General features: G+C 42.9%; 1 protein-coding gene across 5 annotated transcripts in view; it reads left to right on the plus strand.

The window, feature by feature from the left end:
* Window positions 1-6000, plus strand: part of LOC104991105 (cytidine monophosphate-N-acetylneuraminic acid hydroxylase) — a 295241-nt gene that overhangs the window by 233276 nt on the left and 55965 nt on the right. Inside the window, exon 1 of one of the 5 annotated variants that reach the window (XM_010843452.1) lies at window positions 2410-3032. The exons of the other annotated variants lie outside the window; for them this stretch is intronic. The gene's annotated coding sequence lies outside the window, so the exon portion shown is untranslated. Of the gene's footprint in view, window positions 1-2409; window positions 3033-6000 lie in introns of those variants that run through there. 5 annotated transcript variants of the gene reach the window in all.

Below are 6000 nucleotides of genomic sequence, written 5' to 3' on the forward strand. Positions count from 1 at the left end.
GTGTTAACTAAAAGAATTGGCTTATATAGAAGCCCTTTCTTCTTTTATCCTATTAAGAGACATTTCTCCAACTAGAAGAGGTGTGGTTAAAACTAGCCTCTTGCTACTTTACAGGGAATTTGCTACTGAGTTTGCTTATACATTATTGTAAGCACTGTTTTGAATACAAGTCCTAAGTCACATTCTCTGTGCTCCATTAGCTTACAATCTAATAGACAAGACCAACACAGGGGAAATATTTAGAGAACTTGTATTACTTTTTTCAAAAGTGCAAATTGTGAGGTACAGAATTCCTTAGGAATTCACAAGAAAGTATAAATCTGTGAGAAGTGGCATAGGTGATTTTTGTGAAGGAGAAGGACATGATATGAGTTTTTAAAACAAGATGAGAAGCATTGACAGAGGAATGGATAAAGAAGAGGTATATATGCAGTGGGATAGGCTACCTACTCTGGTATTCCTGGGCTTCCCTAGTGGCTCAACTGGTAAAGAATCCATCTGCAATGCGGGAGACCTGGGTTCGATTCCCTGGGTTGGGAAGATCTCCTGGAGAAGGGAAAGGCTACCCACTCCAGTATTCTGTCCCAGAGAATTCCATGACTGTATAGTCCATGGAGTCGGACACGACTGGGCCACTTTCACTTTCACTTTTCACTTTCACATATATATATACAGACAATGGAATATTAGTCATTAAGAAGGATTAAATAATGCCATTTGCAGCAACATGTGGGCTTCCTAGATGGCCCTAGTGATAAAGAACCCTCTGCCAAAGCAGGAGACATAAGAAATGCAGGTTTGATCTCTGGGTTGGGAAGATCCCCTGGAGGAGAGCATGGCAACCCACTCCAGTATTCTTGCCTGGAGAATCCCACGGAGAGAAGCCTGGCAGGGTGAAGTCCATAGGGTCACAGAGAGTCAGACGTGACTGAAGAGACTTAGCATGCATGCCTACAGTGACATGGATGAACCTAGAGATTGTCATGCTGAGTGAAGTAAGTCAGAAAGAGAAGGAGAAATATTGTATGACATGCCTTACAGGTAGAACTTAAATGATACAAATGAACTTATTTACAAAACAGAAACAGACTCACAGACTTAGAGAATGAATTAACGGCTGCCAGGCGAAGAGGGAGGGCAGGGAAGCATGGGAGGAAGAGATGGGGAGTTGGGATTGACATGTATACTCTGCCATGTTTAAAATGGATAACCAACAGGGTCCTACTGTATAGGACAGGGAACTCTGCTCAATGTTACGTGGCAGCCCGGATGGGAGAGAAGATGGAGGAGAATGAATACATGCATCTGTATGGCTGAGTCACTTTGCTTTCCACCTGAAATTATCACAACATTTGTAACCAGCTGTACTACAATATAAAATTAAAACTTTCAAACAACAACAACAAAACAACAAAAAACTTGATGGGCAGACAAAATGTCAGAGTGTCCTTCACTTTTTTGTACTTGTTTAAAGAACCACTCACTCACTCAAAGAACCACATAAAGCCTGTTGACTAGAGATGGAATAGTGATCAGCCAAAGGACAGGATATTTGTCAAATAAAGGGCAATGAACCAAGAAGAGAACCACAAATTTCTCAGGAGATCCAGGATTGGACCCCGAATTGACACTGGTTGGGGCTCTAAGGGAAGGGTTGTTATGTTAAGTGGCTTTAGTTGTGTCTGACTTTGCGACCCTATGGACTATAGCTTGCCAGGCTTCTCTGTCCATGAGATTCTCCAAACAAGAATACTGGAGTGGGTTGCCATTCCCTTCTCCAGGGGATCTTCCTGACCCAGGGATCAAACCCACATCTCTATGTCTCCTGCATTACCACTAGCGCCCCCTGGGAAGCCCTCTGAAACCACAAAAAGAGAAAATGAAAATCATTCAGTAGTCTCCAACTCTGAGATCTCATGGACTGTAGCCTGCCAGGCTCCTCTGTCCATGGAATTCTCCAGGCAAGAATACTGAAGTGGGTAGCCATTCGCTTCTCCAGGGGATCGTCCCAAACAGGGATCAAACCCAGGTCTCTCACATTGTAGGTGGATTCTTTGTTGTCTGAGCCACCAGGGAAGCCCCTGAAATCACAGGGTTATCTACAAAAGCAGGCTCCTGCTCATGACACTCTTGGCTGCTAGGAGAAGGGATGATATCATTATACATCATTGTAAGCACTCTATACAGAGGAGTATAGGGACTTCACTCTACACTCTACACCCTCTGCACTCTGTACCAACCTTCTGCTGTCTGCATCCTAATGGGAAACATTCTACACAGAACCTTTCCATTTCTAATGAAGCAGTTATTCTTATTGCATTAAAAATACATCATGGGGACTTCCCTGGTGGTCCAGTGGCTAAAACTCCACACTCCCAATGCAGGGGGCCCAGGTTCAATCCCTGGTGAGGAAACTAGATCGCACATGTTGCAACTAAGAATTCACATGCCACAAGTGAAGATGCTACATGCTGCTAGGAGGGTGTGGTGCAGCCGAATAAATATTAAAACAAAAGAAAACATTGTGCATATGAGATGGGCTGACGCACTTTCAAAAGAGTTAAGGAAGTTTGGGTAGGGATATTAATTCTTCAATGTGTTTCCTTCTTCACCCCACTAATAGGTCTATAAAGCATAGCTGCCCGCCCTCACCCTCTATTGACACATACTCCACATTTCACATCCTGGTGTTGGCAAGGAATGAGGAGTTTACCGAAACTGAGCTGTATGGGTGGGACCAAAACAGTAACAGAGATAATGGCAGATATATTAACATGACGGGTGAATTTCACATCTGCTGAGTGCTCATACTTCCAGAAGTTTGACTGGCCAGCTGTGCTCTCATAATTGCTTTTGAAAAGGTTTTCTGGCTCTGCAGAAATCAAATCAAGTCTGTTCCTAAGCAAATTGAGATTTCCAAACTGCAGCCACTCTAGAAATTCTAAACATCATTCAGAAGAAGATTTCAATCTCACTGTTTCTTCTTTCTCTGAGGAGCTGTTTGGCCCCTTTCTACCTGGACTGGAACAAAGGTACAATTTAAAATTGTTTTCCTACTGAATTTAGGATTGGTAATTTTGATAGTTTGCCTTTGTCTGATGAAAAGGTACAAGAACTGAGAGCTCGTGGTTGGGGGTGAGGGTGGGGTGGAGTTCATGATGTTAAGACCATTTTTGTGGATATAGTCTGTGCCATCCCAGGAACATCTAATTCACAGATTGCCCAGTTATTTAGGTATCGAGCTTGCCTTGCCCACACCCTGCTTGCCCTGGATGGTTATCTGCCAGGGTGCCCTCTCTCCAAGCCCTGTCCACTTCACCCAACCCCGTCTCTGGTGACATCTCCTTTTCTGTAGATTGCCCTTATTTTTCCCTCTGGCTGCCAATCGATCTTGTCTTTGAAATTTTCCTTCTACTAGTATCTTACCTAGCTATCTTACTGGACTGCTTTGTCCGGTCCTCAGAAAGCTTTAGCACCAAAAGAAATACTAAGGATTCAGAGGTGAAAGAGTATGGAGGACTCAAGATTTGGAGTTGTAGGGTGCTCTGGAATAAAATGTACCCTGATATCATGGCTCAAAAGGACACTCTGTTTTATAGCTCCTAAGAATAGAAAGCTGAATATTCAGGGCATGGTTAGGATTTCGTGAGCTGGAGAAGAACTTAATTGCCTTTTACAACTTGATTTTATAGGGAAATATCAACTGTAATCCACATAAACTTTATTGCCACCTAGTCACGATGGGCATACTGTCTGTAGGATAGTTAACTTTTAGAATGCCAATGTTATATTTGGGTACATGCTAGTTCCTAAGAAAATATGAACCTATTCTAAAGATATTCTAGACATAATGGCATGTGTAAGTTCTAGGTTATTAAAAAAAAATAAGGTTTTCTAGGAATCACTGTGAGCCAGTAATTGGAATATTCATTTATTCTTTTGACAAATAATATTCATTGGAATCCTCATGTGTGGTAGACTCTAGGGGTGCAAGGCAAACTCACACAGGCTGGGTTCCTTCCTTCTGGTGACTGTCACCTATCTTGGGGGCATACAGATATTAGTTAATCTCATAATTAAACATGAAATTATAAGTTTGATAAGTCACATGAAAGAAAGATACATTATAGTGCTTTGTGTATAACAGTAGGATTTGACCTTCTTTGGGGAAGACTTCCCAGTGCAGATGACTGAACTGCGATCAAAAGGGTAAGGAGAGTTAAATCCGTGAAGAAGGCCTCAGGAAGTATAGTCTAGGTATCGGCCAGTACCTTGAGGAAATGATATTAGAAGAAAAAACATAATTCAAACGGAGCTGGAGGAAGTGATTGGGGTCCCTGTGCATCACCTCTGAGGCCGTTTTAGGAATTTTGTTCTTTCTCCTAGGAGCAATGGGAGGATATGATGCATTTTCAAGAGGTGGGAGAAGGACTTGCAGGATGAGGCTCTTTTGAAATTTTCATTTTAAATATGTCATTCTGACCATAGTGGAAAGAACAGAGAGTGAATGTAGGGTGACCCTTTAAGGGGCCCTGACAGTAGTCCAGAGGGAGACGATGGTAGCTGGATCAGGGTTAGAATGGGATGGCTGTGAGATAGACTTAAGAGGTGAAAGTGAGAGATTTGAATTGAACATGGGGTAGTGAGAGAAAGGGTGGCGTCAAAGGTAATGGGGGTGTCATGGTGGACCTTTGAAGGTTTGGGGATGAATGAGATGTGTTGAATTGGATTTTGGACACACTCAGTTTCAGGTGTCTTTAGGACATCCTAATGTATATGTGTAAAAGGCAGTTAGTTCTACAGATATGGCTTCCTGGATCAGGTCTGCTCATATGAGAGTCATTGTGTTCTGGAGTCATGGGTGTGGATGATCCCTTAGGGGGAAAATGTTAAATGAGGAAGGTGCAGAACTGAGCCTTGGATTTCACTGGTGGTCCAGTGGATAAAGTCCAGTGGTTTGATTCCTGGTCCAGGAAGACTCCACATGCCTTGGAGCTACTAAGCCTGAGTGCCATGACTACTGAAGCCCCTGAGCCTAGAGCTTGCGCTCTGCAACAGGAGAAGTCACCGCAGTGAGAAGCCCACACACCGCAACTAGAGAGCAGCCCCCGCTCGCTGCAGTGAAGGCCCAGCACAGCCAACAATAAATTTAAAACAGAAAAGGACTGAGCTTTTAGGAGCTACAATGTTTCATGACCAGGTACACAAAGGAAAGATGAGTCTACAATGGAAATATAAGAATGGTCAGAAATGTCGGATGAAAACTAATAAGCTGTGAGGTGTGTAGAAACTAGCACCGCAGAAAGTATGTCCGGCTGTAAACAGGAGGTGAGAGAGAACTAGCTGGACAGCATTCAAGGCTGAGCTGTAATTTTTTGTGGGAGGGAGTTGGAGAGTTTAAAAGTCAATTTAATGCTGTAGGGTTCCATTTATATATCATTTGTGAAATGATCACATTATAAGGGTAGAGGACAAATCAGAGATTGCCAGAGCAGAGGCGATAGTGGGGTATGACTGTAAAGGCCAGTCCTTGGGAGTTATATTCAGCAAGTTCCTTGGTCTTGATGGAAGAGTCAGATGTCTTGATTTTAGTGGTAGCTATGCAGTGAAAGAGAAGAGTGAAAAAGTTGGCTTAAAGCTCAGCATTCAGAAAATGAAGATCATGGCGTCTGGTTCCATCACTTCATTGGAATAGATGGGGTAACAGTGTCAGACTTTATTTTTTGGGGCTCCAAAATCACTGCAGATGGTGACTGCAGCCATGAAATTAAAAGATGCTTACTCCTTGGAAGAAAAGTTATGACCAACCTAGATAGCATATTGAAAAGCAGAGACATTACTTTGCCAACAAAGGTCCATCTAGTCAAGGCTATGGTTTCTCCAGTGGTCATGTATGGATATGAGAGTTGGACTGTGAAGACAGCTGAGTGCTGAAGAATTGATGCTTTTGAACTGTGGTGTTGGAGAAGACTCTTGAGAGTCCCTTGGACTCCAAGGAGA

Source organism: Bison bison, unplaced genomic scaffold (assembly GCF_000754665.1).
Source record: "Bison bison bison isolate TAMUID 2011002044 unplaced genomic scaffold, Bison_UMD1.0 scf7180017864182, whole genome shotgun sequence".
NCBI lineage: Eukaryota > Metazoa > Chordata > Mammalia > Artiodactyla > Bovidae > Bison > Bison bison.